This window comes from Phaseolus vulgaris, chromosome 4 (genome assembly GCF_051622355.1).
Source record: "Phaseolus vulgaris cultivar YP4 chromosome 4, ASM5162235v1, whole genome shotgun sequence".
Taxonomy (NCBI): domain Eukaryota; kingdom Viridiplantae; phylum Streptophyta; class Magnoliopsida; order Fabales; family Fabaceae; genus Phaseolus; species Phaseolus vulgaris.
The window spans coordinates 38,927,580-38,945,957 of record NC_143501.1 but is presented as its reverse complement, the minus strand read 5'-3'; the positions used below and the strand labels follow the sequence as shown (position 1 = coordinate 38,945,957).

Genomic DNA, 18,378 nt, shown 5'->3' with positions numbered 1-18,378 from the left:
CATATTGTGTTATTGGAATCACATCACCAAGCATGTCCATTCTTATCGTGACTGTGGCAACAACAAAATTTGAAAGTTGTGTTGAGGCACTGCGACAACAGCAAACGAAGCCACCAGAGAAGGAGACGCATCGCAAAAGGTGAGTTTTGATGTTTCCTGTGTGTTTCACATTTTTTTTATCCAGAAGTGTATAAAGGGAAGAATGTCACGACGATAAGCTTTGTCTACCTAATAAACTTTTCCTTCAAATTGGGTACTCAATAAATTAACCCTTCAAAGTTCTAGTATGCCTCTTTATCTACATTTGAGTCTCCCAATACCCAAAAAATGTAGTGAAAAGAGAAATTAGACAAGTAAAAATATTATCACAACTTTCCCTAATACAAACTTAAGTCCTTTCTTTCTCAATGCATTTAATCTTTTTCAGGTTGCAGGTGATTGTAGCTTCCATGTCTAGACTACCAACATTTAGAAGAAGATTCAGGAATTTAATCAAGGTTTTATGCATGGAAGCATTGCATCCTGGTGCTTCAGCTATCCATATTGGAGGCACTGTAGTTCCCAAGCATAGTGAGAAAAGCAAAGAACACAATGTTGATGAAGGCACCAGTAGATGTTGAACACATCACATCATATATGAAGATGAATGTCTATTTAAGTATGCATATCACAATCACATTTTGAAGATCAAAGCTTCTTGTAAATTGACAAGGGTTATGCAATCTTTCTTCTTTATTGTTAATTTTATTTCCTTTTGTGGTCGTTTTTCTATATTTTTCTTCCAAAAGGAAGAAATGCACATGATCATGAAAGGCAAAGGGTGCAAAGTTGCATGCTTTTCCTGGTTTCTTGATGTGTTTGGTTTGGATATGTGATATTAGATCAAGGAGACTTTATACAATAAATCATAGTTCAAATTGATTTTAAATTTATGTCATTTAATATTTGGATAACAAATATTAGAAATTTTATTTTGTAAGAAAAAAAAATGTTTTGAATTTCTTTTTGTAATTAAAAGAGTGAATTTTAATGTCTATGAATAATTTTTATTACAATTAATTATATATATATATATATATGTATGTATATATAACCAGATGTTTGTAAGTCAAATATGAGTTCCAGATAAATTTATCTGGAAGTATATTTTGAATTCTGGATAATATCCATAATGGTTTTATGTGTTTCGGATTTCAAAATGCAGAAGGATATTATTAAACTAACGGATTTGTATTTCCGAAAGCTAACTCATATGGTTGAGGATATGACTAAAACTTCAGTGAAGCCAAGAAATATTTTACTAACCATGATAGAGATGTTGCCTTAATGAATGCAATCATAATTGTTTTTCCTGAAGCTTATAATTTTCTCTATTGATTTCACATTGATAAAAATGTGAAAGCAAAATGTAAAATGTTGGTGCATCCAAGAAAGGCATGGGATCAAGTAATGCAAGCTTGGGGATCTATTGTGGATTGTGATATTGTTGAGGCCTTTGAAGATTGTGTCAATGCTTTTCAAGTTGTGTGTTCTCCATGGCCTATATTTGTTGATTATGTGACGGCTACATGGTTACGTCCACATAAAGAAAAAATTGTCAAGGCATGGACAAATAAGGTGATGCACTTAGGAAACACAACAAGTAACAGGGTTGAGGTGGCACATTGAGGTGTCTATGGTATCAACCACTAACACCCTTTCATTTCTACTTTGCATTTCTTCATTTAACTTTGTTCACCATTTGTACTTGTAGGTAGAAGCAAATAAGTGGATGACAATTCCAGAAATGGATATGTTATTGTTAATCGGTATAATGTCATTTTTGTTTCATTGTCCATGATACAATCATTGAGTATTTTTGCTTTAAGAACCCAAGTACCAAGTAACTTCACTCATCACCGAATAATTACAATTGGGCACGTCCACAGAAATCATTTTGTCCAGGTATACACTAAACGAATAAAAAAAGTAAGTCATTGATGTGATTCCAATAGCCACATAGAACAAGATTCTTGACACTTTGAGGAATCACCTTGAGCTGGAAAATGTAGAGGCACTTTCTTAGAAGTTGGATCATAGTTCTAAGATCAAGAACTCACCAAAACAAGTACCAAATCCCAAACTCATTTGGATGAACCAAATATTGTCAAATTGAATCAACAAAGGAGAAGGAAAAGAACAAACCGAACAGAAATGAACTTCAAAACAAAAGAACCGAACAGAATTTAAAAACTAAACAGAAAATAGGTGCTGGAAAATTAAAGGAACCGAAACAAAAACAACTCAAAACTCAAGGCAATAAGAACAAATTGAAGAAGAAGAAAGGAAGGAGAAGAGAATGCTCATGAAGATGGAGGAATGGTTGGATGATCACGCCACTAGAAGAATGGATGCTCCTAGATGAGTGTGGAAGCCGCCACTTGAGGAAACCATGGTCCTTCAAGATAAGACTAGAGAAGAAGCTCAAAGCTCTCCAAATGCTCACTCCAATTTTGAGTATAGTTTCTTTAGATAAAATTCAAATCTGAATTTTACAAAGAGAGCACCTCTATTTATAGCCTAAGGTGCTGAAATGTAAGCTACACAAATTCAAAAAAAACTCCCTCCCAAAAAGCTTCTAGAATTTGCGCCTAAAACAAGGCATGAGGAAGGTGTGATCCTTTCTCTCACTTTGGCACCTCCTTATTTACTCCTACACCTATCTACTAATATACCCCCCCTAAGACTCTTAACTAAAGACTAAAAGATGTTTTAACAATAGAGGTTTCTAATGTTTCCCTCTAAGCACCTTTCTAAACAATATTTATTTAAAACTTGGCCTTGCCCTTCATGGGATGGTCTTTGGGCTTTTGTGGGCTTTGGCCTTCTTGGGCTTGGGCTTGGGCTTGGGCTTTATCTTTTGCAAAGATTAACAAGAAAAACTTTAAATGTGAAGGCGAATGATCTTGTTCTTCATTATAAAAAGCCACCTTTAGTTGATTCTCATCATACTCCCCGAGTTGGAGAGAATTCGCCCACGAATTCTGAATCCCTGCATATAACAAAGTCAGTGTACTTTTACAATCAAAAGAGTAAAAAAAAGGAATACATGACTTAGTAGAGGGAATCAAAGGGATTGCAGAAAAGGAGGTCCTATGAATCGACCAAGTTGGAAAAATTTGTTTGGGAATGATGATATTTTTTGGAAAAAGACCTCTTAAATGGTGAAACCCATTAGGAGGTATGAAAAAATCATCCCTAACATATTTTAACCAAGGTGGTGTTGAAATAGGAACCTTGGGTAATGAAAAAGATAAAGAAGAAGAAGACCTTGGATGGTCCATTTGAGGTATAGCACGAGTCAACATGATGGATTTAGAGGAGAAAATGGTGTGACTCGGTGTAGTACTTACTTCTTTTTCTTTCTCATTTTCTCTTTTAGTTTTCATTTTTATTTGGTCCTCATGAACCTCTTTGGGAGAGAGGGGTTTTAATATAACCTTGCGCCCTAGGAAGGAAAAAGACATTGTATTGGATAGGCCATCATGAAAAACATGTCTATCATATTGCCAAGGCCTTCCTAAAAGAAGATGAGAAGCTTCCATGGGCACAACATCACATAAAACCTCATCTTTATACTTTCCTATAGCAAAGTTAATGAGGACTTGTTTATTCACCATGATTTCACCTACTTCACTAAGCCATTGTAATTTGTAGGGCTTGGTATGAGAGATAGTGGGTAAGGCTAACTTCTCCACAACTCTTGTACTAGCCACATTAGTGCAACTTCCCCCATCAATAATCAAGGAACATAACTTGTTGTTGATAAGACATCGGGTGTGAAAAATATTTTCTCTTTGAGTATCATTCAAAGATTTTGGAATTGTGCCCAACATACGTCTTACCATCAATAAGTCACCTTCACAAGGACTTTCACTCTCATTTTCACTTGATGGTCTAGAAGGTGAAGAATGCCTAGGTGAAGTGGAATCATGCTCACTAACTACAATGCCTTCATGCATGTACATACTTCTTTTAGAAGGGCAATTAGCAGCAATGTGACCATATCCCAAACATTTAAAACACTTTTGACTAGACGATTTAATTGGGGATTTAGGCCTAGAAGTAGATGGCGTAGGATCCTTGGGTTTGAAAGAAGAATCTTTGGAAGGATGTTTAGAAAAAGAATTTTTGGTTCTCCAAGACTTGGAGTAGTATCCATCATTGGAAGCATTTTTGAAAGAGTTTTTCTTAGCAAGTTGGGCTTCCACCTTCATTGCAAGATGAACTAAAGAGCCCAATGATGAATACTCTTGTAACTCAACAAAGTCTTGAATATCCTTCCTAAGACCACTCACAAACCTAGCAATCATAGCTTCCTCACTTTCCTCTAATTCAATTTTAAGCACAAGCGTTTCTAGCTCTTTATAATATTCATCCACATTTAGCGTGCCTTGTTGAAACCGTTGGAGTCTCAACATGAGGTCTTTCCTAAAATGTGGGGGCACAAACCTAGCGCGCATATGATCCTTTAAAGAGTTCCAAGAGTCCACGGGAGGACCCTTGTGATAGATAATGTCCTTTACAATCCCATGCCACCATTTCATGGCATAATCACTAAACTCTAGGGTGGCTAGCTTGAGCTTATGCTCATCTTGGATCTCATGGATCTCAAAAATTTGTTCACACTTAGCCTCCCAATCTAAATACACATTTGGATCACTAGAACCATTAAAACAAGGTAGTTTGACCGAAGGAAGCTTGGACTTTGCATCATGGTAGAAGCCATTGCCGTAGTGAATTCTTTCCCCTTGGTGATGATGTCTTTGTCCATGGACTTGGGGTGGAGGTCTCCTTCTCCTATGCTCATCTTCACGGCCAACATCATTTGAAGAAGCTCTTGAAGATGGTCTATGAGAATGATGTCCATCATGGATAGAAGGAGATGGTCTAGTTTGTTTGACCTCCATCTTTTGCAATTTCTCTTCCAACCTTCTAATTGTTCTTTGAGCTTCATGTAATTCACCAAGAATTGAAGCTTTGGAAGGAGAATTCTGCTTGGAGGATGCATCACTTGAAGATCCAGCCATTTGTAATTAAAAAACAGCAAACACACAAAACAGCAAACAAGTTAAAAATTAGCAAAAACAGTGAGCTTTCCAATTGAAACTGCCGAAGTGAATTTAAGGCTGAAAAGATATCACTCTCAAAGAAATAATGTTCTTGCACCAATCTGATCTTGAGGCCTTGGAATCCTCAAATGAAATATGTCAAAGCAAGCACACCAATCTTAAGAGCAAACCACCACAAAACCAATGAAACAATAAAGACAAACAAGAAAAGGTATAAGCAAGGAAAGGTAATTGCAAAAGGAAAACTATGTGTAAGACAAACTCAAAGAGTAAGAATGAAAGACAATCAAGAAAATAAAGAACTCAATGAGAAAAGTAGGCACACAAAAGAATACCTAAGGAAAAGCACTAGAGTAGATGAAGAAAACAAAAAAAATTTAGCTACTGGAATTTTTTTTTTAATGCAAACTGTGTTTGATATTCACTGATTTAACTGGAACGTTGTAGAGCGAACTGGATTATGAAATTTATACCACAGAAACTTCAAGATGTTAACTCAAAAATGGCACTGGAATCAATTAAAAACAGTAAGCCAATTGAGAGAAATAAATTTTTTAAAATCACTGCCAGATTACCGTATTTTTTTCGGCAGGAATGTACACTTTTTTTATTTTATTTATCATTTTTTGTGTACTTCATATTTTTGAATGATTCTTTTTTCTATTCTTTTCTAACACTTTCAATATCTCAAATCCAGAATTTCAGAATTTTACAGTACGTAAATCAATTGCAATAAGGAAAAACAGTAAGCACTTTTTTCAGAAACAGAGGAATCCTAATAGGAATAAAAAAACAGGATGATGAACTAGCAAAGACATAATAGAAAATGATGTATTGGAACTTGTATAGGTCTAGAATACAAGTATGAACTCAATTCTAAAAAGAAAATGCACAAAGGATCAACATCAATTCAGAAAATTATATGACACCAAAGCAAGAAACAATCAAAACAAAAAAAAAATACTACTAGAAGTAATGACATATATGGAATAACATGACTAAGACAAAACTTGACATGATTCAAAAATTAAAAGACACAACACAAATTGTAACAAGTGGAAGGAAGCTTAAGGTAAACTCTAGGAAGGATAATGCCATTCCAAAAGAGCAACCATACTCATAAGAATTATGAGTGCCATAAACCTTTCCACAAACACTTGGAGCAAAAGAAAAACAGCAAGAATACTCAAATACAATTCTAAAACAGAAACTGAAATTGCAAGAAATTAAAAAGAGCTCTTGAAATAAAGTGCACACAACTCAACAATTAAACAAGAATGAACCTAAGACTCATGATACCACATGATGTGATTCCAATAGCCACATAGAACAAGATTCTTGACACTTTGAGGAATCACCTTGAGCTGGAAAATGTAGAGGCACTTTCTTAGAAGTTGGATCATAGTTCTAAGATCAAGAACTCACCAAAACAAGTACCAAATCCCAAACTCATTTGGATGAACCAAATATTGTCAAATTGAATCAACAAAGGAGAAGGAAAAGAACAAACCGAACAGAAATGAACTTCAAAACAAAAGAACCGAACAGAATTTAAAAACTAAACAGAAAATAGGTGCTGGAAAATTAAAGGAACCGAAACAAAAACAACTCAAAACTCAAGGCAATAAGAACAAATTGAAGAAGAAGAAAGGAAGGAGAAGAGAATGCTCATGAAGATGGAGGAATGGTTGGATGATCACGCCACTAGAAGAATGGATGCTCCTAGATGAGTGTGGAAGCCGCCACTTGAGGAAACCATGGTCCTTCAAGATAAGACTAGAGAAGAAGCTCAAAGCTCTCCAAATGCTCACTCCAATTTTGAGTATAGTTTCTTTAGATAAAATTCAAATCTGAATTTTACAAAGAGAGCACCTCTATTTATAGCCTAAGGTGCTGAAATGTAAGCTACACAAATTCAAAAAAAACTCCCTCCCAAAAAGCTTCTAGAATTTGCGCCTAAAACAAGGCATGAGGAAGGTGTGATCCTTTCTCTCACTTTGGCACCTCCTTATTTACTCCTACACCTATCTACTAATACACCCCCCCTAAGACTCTTAACTAAAGACTAAAAGATGTTTTAACAATAGAGGTTTCTAATGTTTCCCTCTAAGCACCTTTCTAAACAATATTTATTTAAAACTTGGCCTTGCCCTTCATGGGATGGTCTTTGGGCTTTTGTGGGCTTTGGCCTTCTTGGGCTTGGGCTTGGGCTTGGGCTTTATCTTTTGCAAAGATTAACAAGAAAAACTTTAAATGTGAAGGCGAATGATCTTGTTCTTCATTATAAAAAGCCACCTTTAGTTGATTCTCATCAGTCATAGTGCTAACTTAAAAGTTATGTAACTTATATTTATAACTTTTAAAGGTGAAGCTGAAAGATGGTTGTCCAATCTTGGTCAACATACTACACTAGCCGGATACAAGTTTATACACAAATAATGTCTATTAGACGATATTTCTAATCTTAAAATTTGTAATAGATACTTAATGTTTATGTTTTAGGATGTTTAGACTCTTTTAATACATGTATTCACTACATTTCTATTGCATATACACGCTTACGGAACTACCGTATACAATTACGGATTGCAAAATCCATCACACACAATGGTGCCTACGGATGCCAAAATCCACAACACATAATGTTGCATACAGATGGCAAAATCCAGAACACATGCGGTTGCCTACAGATGCCAAAATGCGAAACACATCATGAGGCCTACAGATATGTAAGTTTGGAATTGAAATGCATGCTTACAGATTTGTCCATGCAGAAGGCACTATCATGCTTCCGGATATAGTAATTAACTGTAATAAAAATTATTCATAGACATTAAAATTCACTCTTTTAATTACAAAAAAAAATAAAATTTAAAACAATTGTTTTTCTTAAAAAATAAAATTTCTAATATAATTATCCAAATATTAAATCACATAATTTTAAAATCAATTTGAACTATGATTGATTGTATAAAGTCTCCTTGATCTAATATTGCACATCCTAACCAAACACATCGAGAAACCAGGAAAAGCATGTAGTTATGCACCCTTTGCCTTTCATGATCATGTGCATTTCTTTCTTTTGGAAGAAAATATAGAAAAATGGCCACAAAGAAAAATAAAATTAACAATAAAGAAGAAAGATTGCTCTTCGTTTAAGTGTCCAAGCTTCCGCACCGCCTCATAGTGATCACGGAAGAATGAAGGGTGCAAGGTTGCTGGGTTGGGTGCACATTTTACCCAAATCCTAATTTTTATTTCATTAAGGATATTTTGATCTTTTCCTTTGCGTATATTGGGTGCAGACTTAAATGATCTGGTGTAGGGAGAATTTGCCTAAACCTCAAACTTAATTCAATCAATTGTGTTATAAACTGATTTAAAGATTTTTAACTTCTAAAATCATTTACAAAATGTATAAATATATACTTTTTCAAATAAATAGCATTATGTATATAGTGTAGTTTATTCAATATAGAATATAATAATATCATCATAAGTCAGAACTACTTACTGGTTAGACATTATTTTTCTTTTACTTTATTTTATTATTTTTGAGTTATTTACGTTTCAAAGTTAAAAACACTAAGCTAAACTTAGAAGTTTATTGTAAATTATGTGATAATAACAATAACAATGAGTGCAGGAAGAACTTTAAACAACAAAGTACAATAACTTCTTTTTAGTGTTAATTTTTGATATTATTAAAATATAGTTTTATTATATTTCTTTAATATATTAATATTATGTTAGTTTGTTTAAGAAAATGTGGATTTAACTTTAAAATTTAATATTTTTTTATAAAATATGGATTTTGATTTAAAATCCTATCTAAATATTTGAATTTGGATTTATAAAAATCCAAATTGTTTTTTATAAAAAATATGAATTTCCTTAAATATTATTAAGAAATGAGTACCAGTAAATATTACTTGTGTATTATTAGGGAAAGTATGGCTAACTTTTTTACACATCTCTATTTTGATGGTTTCTCAAATAGTATATTTGGTTATACCCATCACTGTTTCAAAATGAATATGCACATAGAGAATAATACCCATCACACGGTGAGTGACAAAGAGTAAAAAGGCCCAAACAACAAAAATAGCCCAAAATAAAATAATTAACTCAAATTTATCTTCACTTTTAATTTACTTGGGCCTTGTTCTAATTGTACAAGATTCATAAATTTATGGCAGTTTCTTCTAGAACCCCTACATTTTTCTTGCTGCACCCCACAAGGTTGCGCAAAGACAAAAATTTCCCTATATAAAACTGTACATTTATTTTTTTGCATTCCGAATTATGAAATCCGGTAAATTTTCGGATTGACGCCTTCTGGTAAAATTTTGGATTGACATGTCCGGTAATCTCCCGGATTGGTGCTTCTGGTAGTACATGACTGACAGTGTTAATCCAAAATAAAAAAGTGCAAAACATCCATAATTGAAAAAACCATTCCATAATTGAAAAAACCATTCTGGATCCACCAATCTGTAATAGAAATTAGGCTTCCGAATTCAGCAATCCAAAAATCAACAATTTATGAACACTTTACTTCCGGAACACCTCCTCATCTGGAAAGAAACATGATTCACTTCTTGATTGATGAATCCGTAGCACACTCCCAGATCCTGAATTCAAATAACAGATGGAGGTCAGTTTCGAGATTTATAAAATTGTAGGGTGCAGGAAGAAAAATATAGGGGCGCAGGAAGAAACTGCCTAAATTTATTTACCAGTCTGCAACTCAGTAGCATTTTAATATTGAAAATAATTTATAGTCTTTCTAAAATCTAGGACAGATTTTGCTTGAACTTTGATTTTGACTTGCTTACAACTTAAAAAAAGAAAGATGTTCAAAGCACTTACGTATTTAATAAACCATAAGAAATAGATATGCAAGAGATGTTGAAGCCAAAACTAGGGTTCAGAAATTTAATTAATATTTGGAGATATTGTTCTCATGTCCTCATGCTATACGTTCTCAACACACAGTGGATCCGAATTCCATGAATGGTTACTCTGCAAAGAGCATTGGAATCTCAACATTCTCGAAGACAAAGGTGTGTGAAAACTGTATATATTAATATTCTTGGTGGATGATAACATGAAGGAAAATAACTAATGCAATTGGAGAAAACTTAGAGTCACTTATTTAGTTATTATAAACTCTGAATTTAAGTCAATCGATATTATAGCAAAAAAGAGAGAGTATAAGCAACCTGTAATAAGAGTTGGCCAAACGAAAGAGTAAGCAAAGGAGAAGCACTTGGAATAGGCATAAGATATACACTATGTTCAATTTTAATGGAATAAAAATCATGCACCTGTATGTAAAGACATTTTACCATCCGTCAAGCCAAAAGCACCAAATGCACATGATTTTTTTGTCCATAAACTAATAAAATAAATGCAAGAGTTTTTTCTGTAAAAAACACTCTTTTCAGCATTATATCCCCAAATAGCATTCTTTCCCTTTTACTTTCCCCAACCACTCTTTTTTACCATGTTATGCAACAACAAGATCAGAATTGTAAAGATTCTCATAGTTTGTTATGCAAAGATGGTTCATTTGAAGATGAAAGCAAAAGTTTTGGAAAAAAGGAATAATTTGTATATATTTTATGTTAGCTAAATGGTTTGAAAGGGGTGTGTGAGTGAAAACTTGAATTTATAGTTGGAGAATGATTAAGATAGAAATAAAAATGGTTGTTTATGACGTGTGCAATGAATTGTGTGTATTAGATGATAAATTTATTACAAGTATTATCATGTGCACATTAAAAGAGAAGATGATGTTGGTACATTGGTGTTATTGAAATATATCTTTTGAGGCATCTGCACTAAGAAAAAGCAATTGTGGAGAAAAGATGTAACCATTCACATTATTTTGTTGTGTGGCCTTAGGAAAAGCAATAATAGAGGAGTGATGTGACCATTCACATTATTGTGTTGTCTGGCCTGAGGAAAGAACCTATGGAGAGTGATGTGACTATGCATCTTATTGTGTTGTATAACCTAAGGAATATGTAATTATGGAGGAGTGATATGTGACGATGTACAATATTATGTTTTATGACCTGAGCAAAAGCAGTTATGAAGAACTGATATGACAATGCACATTATTTTCATGTCTGACCCGAGGAGAAATAATTATGGAAGAGTGATGTGACCATTCACATTATTGTGTTGTTTGGCTAGAGGAAAGAACCTATGAAGAGTGATGTGACAGTTAATGTTATTATGTTGTACAACTTAAGGAAAAAAAATTATGGAGGAGTGATGTGATGATGCACATTATTATGTTCTGTGTGACCCGAGGAGAAATAATTATGGAGAACTGATGTGACAATTAATGTTATTGTGTTGTACAACTTAAGAACTTTTTTTTATTGAGGAGTGATGTGACGATGCACATTATTATGTTCTATGTGACCTGAGGAGAAATAATTATGGAGGACTGATGTGACAATGAACATTATTATGTTGTCTTGCCTGAGGAAAGAACCTATGGAGAGTGATGTGACAATGCATGTTATTGTGTTTTACAACTTAAGGAAAAAACAATTATGGAGGAGTAATGTGATGATGCACATTATTATGTTTTGTGTGACCTTAGGAGAAATAATTATGGAGGAGTGATGTGACAATGGACATTATTGTCCTGTGTATCAGTTTTCTCACACATTTTGTACCATTACTAACATTGTGAATTGTTTTTAAATGTTTTCATGTTTAATAGTTGAAAATTGTTGTTAATTATTAAAATGATGAAGTATATGTTGAACATAAAAAGCAAAATAAATGAGAAATGCACATTCATTTAATATTTTCTTGAATGGTACATTAAATAGTTTGTGCAAAATGAAATATAATTAATGATTAGAAATGGACACTTCAGTAATGTTGGGACACGTTCTTTTTGGGTGTCCTGGCGTTTGACAATATGAACAGTTTTTGGTTCGACCATGTTGTTCTCTTATGTTCATATCAGTCCTAATTCGAGTTGACTTAGCCTCGCCTTTGAGGTTCTTTTCATGTCGGGACTTGCCCAATACTCTTCATTTTTTAAATCACCAAATAGTCCTTTGTAAACATGAAAACCTATTGTAATGTGTACACAGGTGAGATGTACATAGGAAAATTGTGGTGAGTATATTTGCTTACAACAAGCACATGAGAGTAGGTGTAGTTTTTGTCCAAGCGAACTGCAAATCGGCTTGGTGGTCGTACTTCTCTTGGATTTTGTTTTCTTCTACCAAAAATCTGATGTTCCTCCTATCAAAGGAAACTGTATGAGTGTTTGCCTTTGATTGTGCATCTTCCAATTCTTTTATTGCAACTTCAGAGTATACATGTCCATTAGCCATCACGGTTTCCACTTGCCTGCCTTTATCCATGAAGAATTTATTGCATTGGGTGTATGTTGCCAACACCATGGAATATATTAGAAAGTTTATTGTTTTCTTCAAAACAGAGTTGATCGACTCAACCAGATTGGTTGTCATATGTCCCCTCCTTTGACTGTTCTCGCATGCAAGAGTTCACTTCTCTCTCGGGATGTCATCCAACCATTGAGCTCCCTTAGAATTTTCCTCTCTAACTATCTTGTAGTAGTAGAAAAAGTGTGGCTATGTCATTCCATATGCTGTAATTATTTATTGCAAATGTAGTTAGTAAACAAAATTGACAAAAACAATATGTATAATTTGAAAGAGTTGATTAACTTAATGGATGAGGGCAATTATCCTTGTTGACAACATCTTTCTTTAGTGTTGTATTTCTAAACTGCCTCATAAAGTTTTGTGCTATGTGTCTATACTGGCTAGATCTCGGTCATCGGCGCCAGAGAAAGACATCGGACATCAGACATCAGTGGCCTGATAGTAATGGAGGGCCACGTAAGCTGGGCCCCACGAACAATTTGAGTTAACACCCAGATACTAGAAAGACCTAAATCACGAGAGGATCATGCATGGGGTGTGTATAGTACATTCAGGTATGACACATACAAGTGTTACTTGGAAGCGCTAAGGCCCGTAAGGGTTAGGGTTTCCAGGGAAAGATTGCATGCATAGCACGTGAATAATTAGGGCACCCACAGAACAAATGGCGCCGCAATGATGGTACATGAGTTGGTACCCTAGCGGCCATGCTGTTAGAAAGATTGCACTCCAGAAGAGGCAAGTCTTGTGTCACAGCTGTGCTAAGCTTGTGCGACGCTTCACAAGATGCCTCACCAGTAAACCCTAATTCTGTTGAAGATGAGAAGCTTTGATGTGTCAAATCCTCATGAAGCCTGAAGCTGTGTGATGTTTTAGGTTTAGGTCTTGGTATGGCGTTTAGAATCTTTGTAAGATAAGTATTGATTCTCAGACAAAGCTTATTTCAATCTGTTTTAAAGATTAAAGTGTTTTTCCATGCAAAGGGAAAAACAACCGATTAAAGTTTCGAGATAATCAGTTGTTTGTCACTTAGGTGACAAAGGGGTTTTGGAACTGTTTTTTGAATCAGTTGTATAACTGACAAAACCACTCAACTGGTTAAATCTTGGTTTTAACCGATTAAATGTATGTGTTCATAATAGTTTTTTGAAAACCTGTTTTAACTTTTTTGAATCAACGGTAGCTTTTCAAAGTTTATAAAATGAGTCTTCATTCGAACGAAAAAAAAAGAGGATTGATAAAAGGAAGAAGGTTGATACTCTGATTGTGATTGATTTGAGAGATTACAAACTGTTTTGTGAAAAGGTTTTTACCAAAGTTTTAGCAAGATTTCCTTTGAGCTTTGCTGTGATTCAAAGAACTGATCAATAGGGTTTTGCTGTACTGTGTTTCCAGGTGTTTACTAATCCTGTTCAAGTTCTTGTAATTGTTCATATAACTCTCTGTATAATTGCTGTAAAATCCTGTAAAGTCAGTGTGATTCTGGCTTGAGGTGTTTGTTGTGTGCAAAGAGGGTGAGTAGACTTTGTGGGATTCAAAGTCACCTATTTGTGTGTGGTGTATGTGTAATCTGTGATTGGTTGCATAGTGAATACTCAGTGGTTTGACTGAGGACTGGATGTAGCTCTGTGATTGAGTGAACCAGTATAATCTCTGTGTGTGATTCTCTCTATCTCTTCTCTCATTAAGTGTTTGTATTTTCCACTGTCATAAACAACCGGTTAAATCGCAATTTTAACCGATTGAAATTCTGATATCAGTTTCTGTTTGTCCATTGTATTGATTTTCTGAATTGCTTTTCTGAGTTGTTTGTTAAAGTTTCATTCTAAGCAAAGTATTTGAGAAAATCTTTTGAAAACAATTCACCATCCCCTCTTGTTCTAGTCATCAAACCTGACAATTGGCATCAAGAGCAAGTTCTTGAAAGTTACTCAAGTTTTTTTGATTTTTGATTTTTGAAAATCTTTTGATGGCGAATAAAATGCCCTTTGGGGAAGGTGCCTCAATAAACAGGCCACCTCTGTTTTGTGGAGTTAATTACCAATTTTGGAAAGTTAGAATGAAGATCTTTATACACGACAAAGGCATTTGGGAGTGAATTGAAAATGGTCATTTTGTACCTCAAGTTAAGAAAGATGATGTTTTAGTTGATAAACTTTCATCTGAATGGACAGAGGCAGAATGTTAGAAAGCTATATTTGATTGGATAACTAAGAATATTATAACATCTGCTCTAAGTTGTGATGAGTTTTTCAGGGTTTTGCAATGTACCTCGGCCAAAGAAATGTGGGACATCTTGGAGGTCACACATGAAGGCACAAATGATGTAAAGAGAGCTAGGAAGCATGCTCTGATCTAGGAGTATGAACTCTTCAGAATGCAGAAGGGAGAATAAATATTTGATGAGCAAAAGAGGTTCTCTCACATTTTGAATCACCTTATGAGTCTTGGTAAGAAGTTTGATGAAGAAGAACTCAACATCAAGGTACTGAAGTGTCTTGATAGAACATGGCAACCAAAGGCTACTGCCATTTCAGAATCAAAGGATCTCACCTCAATGACTGTGACATCTCTTTTCAGCAAACTAAGAGAGCATGAAATTGATATTCAAAGGCTTGTTGTTCAAGAGAGTGAAGACAAGCATAACAAGAGCATAACACTTAAACCTAGCAAACAACAACATGTTTCCAGTGAAAGTGAAGAAGAGAACATAAGTTTGTTATCAAGAAAATTCAGCAAATTCTTGAGAAAGAAACAAACTTCTAAAAGGTATGACTCAAAGAAATATAGTGAATTCAATTCTAATAAGTATACATGTTATGGCTGTGGTGAACAGGGACATATTAAGTCTGAATGCCCAAACAATGAAGTCAAAGATAAGGGAGACTTCAAAAGGGAAGAGCTAAGAAAGCATATATAGCATGGGATGACAATGATGTCTCATCCTCAAGTTCTTCAGATGATGAGGAAGCTAATATTTGCCTTCTAGCATCAATAACAAGTAGGGTGGACTCTACTTCAACAAGTAAAGGTACCACCTATGATCAATTACTTAATGCTTTTTATGAAACTCATGATGAAGCCAACCGATTGGCCATTTCTCTCAACCGGTTGAAAAGATTAAATAACTGGTTATAAAATAAAGTTAAGGATTTAGAGGAAGAGTTGTACAAAACAAATGAAGATTTAGAACATCTGGATTTAATCTACAAGAATTCTTCTTGCAGTTGTGAGAAAATGAGCTGTGAAAATTGTGAACTTCTTGAAAAGAAGATTTGCTATCTTTTGAAAACTTTGGACAAGCTTACAACTGGAAAGTCCAACTTTGAAGATGTTTTAGCCTCACAGAAATATGTATTTGGAAAAGTAGGTTTGGGATTTTATCCCGCAAAGAAAAAAAAGATTGCAAAACCTTTTTCAAATTTTCCAGAAAAACAATCGGTTAAAGTGTCGTTTCAACCGGTTGTTACATGCTTCTATTGCATGAAGAAAGGCCATTCTGTCAGGTATTGCAGGTTTCGTAAATCTCTTGTACCTAAAGGCATCTATAAGTGGATTCTAAGATGTATTGTCAATATAAAAGATAAAACTAACACCAAAGGTCCCAAATTCTTCAAGGGATCAAATATTAAGATTTGACAAAGTTCTGTTTTGCAGATTTATGATTTCTTTTGAAAGGTTCAGCAAAGACTGGATGTTCTGTACATGTCTACACATCAGGGTCTAGTGTTGGGTTCTTGAACTTCTGCAATTAGAAATTCAGTGATCTGAGAATTAAACTCTCATTCTTATTTTAGAACTACTTGTGCACAAAATTCAATACAATATGTTTCTATATGCTTCTATGAATGATTTCCATGTGTACCATCTACTCTTCATATGTTTTATTTTTTGCAAATATGTGAAAACTTAATAATTACATGCAATATGTGTTTTTGGTTTAAAACAAGTTATTTTTCTTCTGAATAGAAATTTAACCGATTTTTTCCTCGAAACAACCAATTATCTTGTATATGATAAGCTTTGAATGTATCTAGTTTTTGGTTTTTAATTTGTGGTTTGTGATTTTGTTAAACCTAGTGACGTGTATGGTCAAACTTGCTTTAATTGATGTTTGAATACAGTTTAACTCTAGTACATTTGCTTTTAATAGATCAAATATCTACTGTTTTTGAAAATCAAAAGTGTCTTAAATGCTTGGTCAAATATCAAATGTGAATCTGTACTTTCTGATTTGACTGACTATGTCAGCTTTATGATTCAGATTTGATTCATTTTTATGTTGAATGCAACCAGCTTTGACTAGGGGTTTTTTGCTATAAAACCCAATGCATTTAGCTGCTGTTTCCACTTACAAATAATAAGTTAATCTAGAACTGTTATTCCTATCTTTCTCTAAAAGGCTTTATTTGTAGAAATTGTTTCTGATTTAAGCAATGGCTGGAACTCCTCCGTCTCCAGAGAGGATGAAACCCAGGGGTGTCAAAAGCTCTGGAAAGCTTGAAGGTTGGTTTGCAAAAGATACCAATCTCATCAACAAGTATCTACTAGAGACTAGTAGAAAGAATGTGAATACCCCAAAAGTTGTTTCCTTCACATGGGTGAAACAACAAAAGTTGGATTCTGTAAGGAGTATTCTCAAAGAACAAAAGTTGAAGAGTTTCCTAGAACTTATAGAGAATATCTATCCTGATCTTGTAAAGGTATTCTACACTAACCTTAATTTTGATGGTGACTCACTTATTTCTCATGTCAAAGGTGTAGATATGATCGTCAGAAGTGTGGTATGGTCTGTTGTGACCGGGCTGAAGTCTTCTGGACAAAGAATCAACAGAGGAAATCTTGGAGCAGTGGAAGATTTCAACAGAATCTAGTTTTACAAAGGTTGTCTCAAGAATCTCCACTCCAAAGTGAGGAATTTTTCTGTTGGAGGGTTGAAGCTTGATGAAAGGCTTGTAGCCTTCATAGTTTCATGGATTCTCACACCTAGGGAGAGCAACCATTCAACTCTTTCTGAAGAAGATCCGCTCTTGATCTACTACATCATGAATAAAGTGAAGATCAAATGGATTCACACAATCAAAGAGCATATGTAAAAAGCCATGAGGTTATGTGACTTTCATTATCCTTATGCTATTTTGATTTCTAAGTTCCTTCACTATTTTGAAGTTGATATAGAAGGAGAGCTAGCAGAAGTCATCAAGCCCTCTAGTGAAATCAATAGTGGATCCCTAAGAAAGATGGGGTTTACTAAGATTGGTGGAAGACGGGTAAGCAAAGATGGTGATCATGCTTGCCCAAGTGGGACTAATGAAGGAGATGAAACTGAAGAGGCAGCAATACAAGATGATCCTATTGCTGAAACTCAAAAAGGTATGCATCATGACATTAACATGGAAGAAAGGATGCCAAACATGCCATCCTTTGAAATGCAAATGCTTAATAGAATGGACACCTTTGCTGACAATCAAAGGCACCTTTATGAGATGTGCGAGTCACGATTCACCAACATGGACACACGATTTTCTACTCTAGATGAACAGATTGAAGAAATTCAGAGGTAGATTCTGGAACTACAATTTCAAAGGGAGGATAGCCCTTCTTTTTAGCTTATTTTTTTATGATGTTTTTAATCCTACCATTTGTCCATTTGATGAGACAAATAAGGGGAGAAATATTGGGGTTTTATAATGTTCTTAATTGTGGTTAGTTGTTTTATGTTTAGTTGTTATTTATGGTTTACAACAGAATTTTAACCAGTTATCTCTGTATTATAACCAATTGTTCTTATTCAGGTTCTGGTAATTTTTTAAATATGA

General features: G+C 34.4%; 1 pseudogene; it reads right to left on the bottom strand.

The window, feature by feature from the left end:
* Positions 1 to 11,989: 11,989 nt before the first annotated feature.
* Positions 11,990 to 12,973, bottom strand: LOC150028052 (uncharacterized; annotated as a pseudogene).
* Positions 12,974 to 18,378: the final 5,405 nt, after the last annotated feature.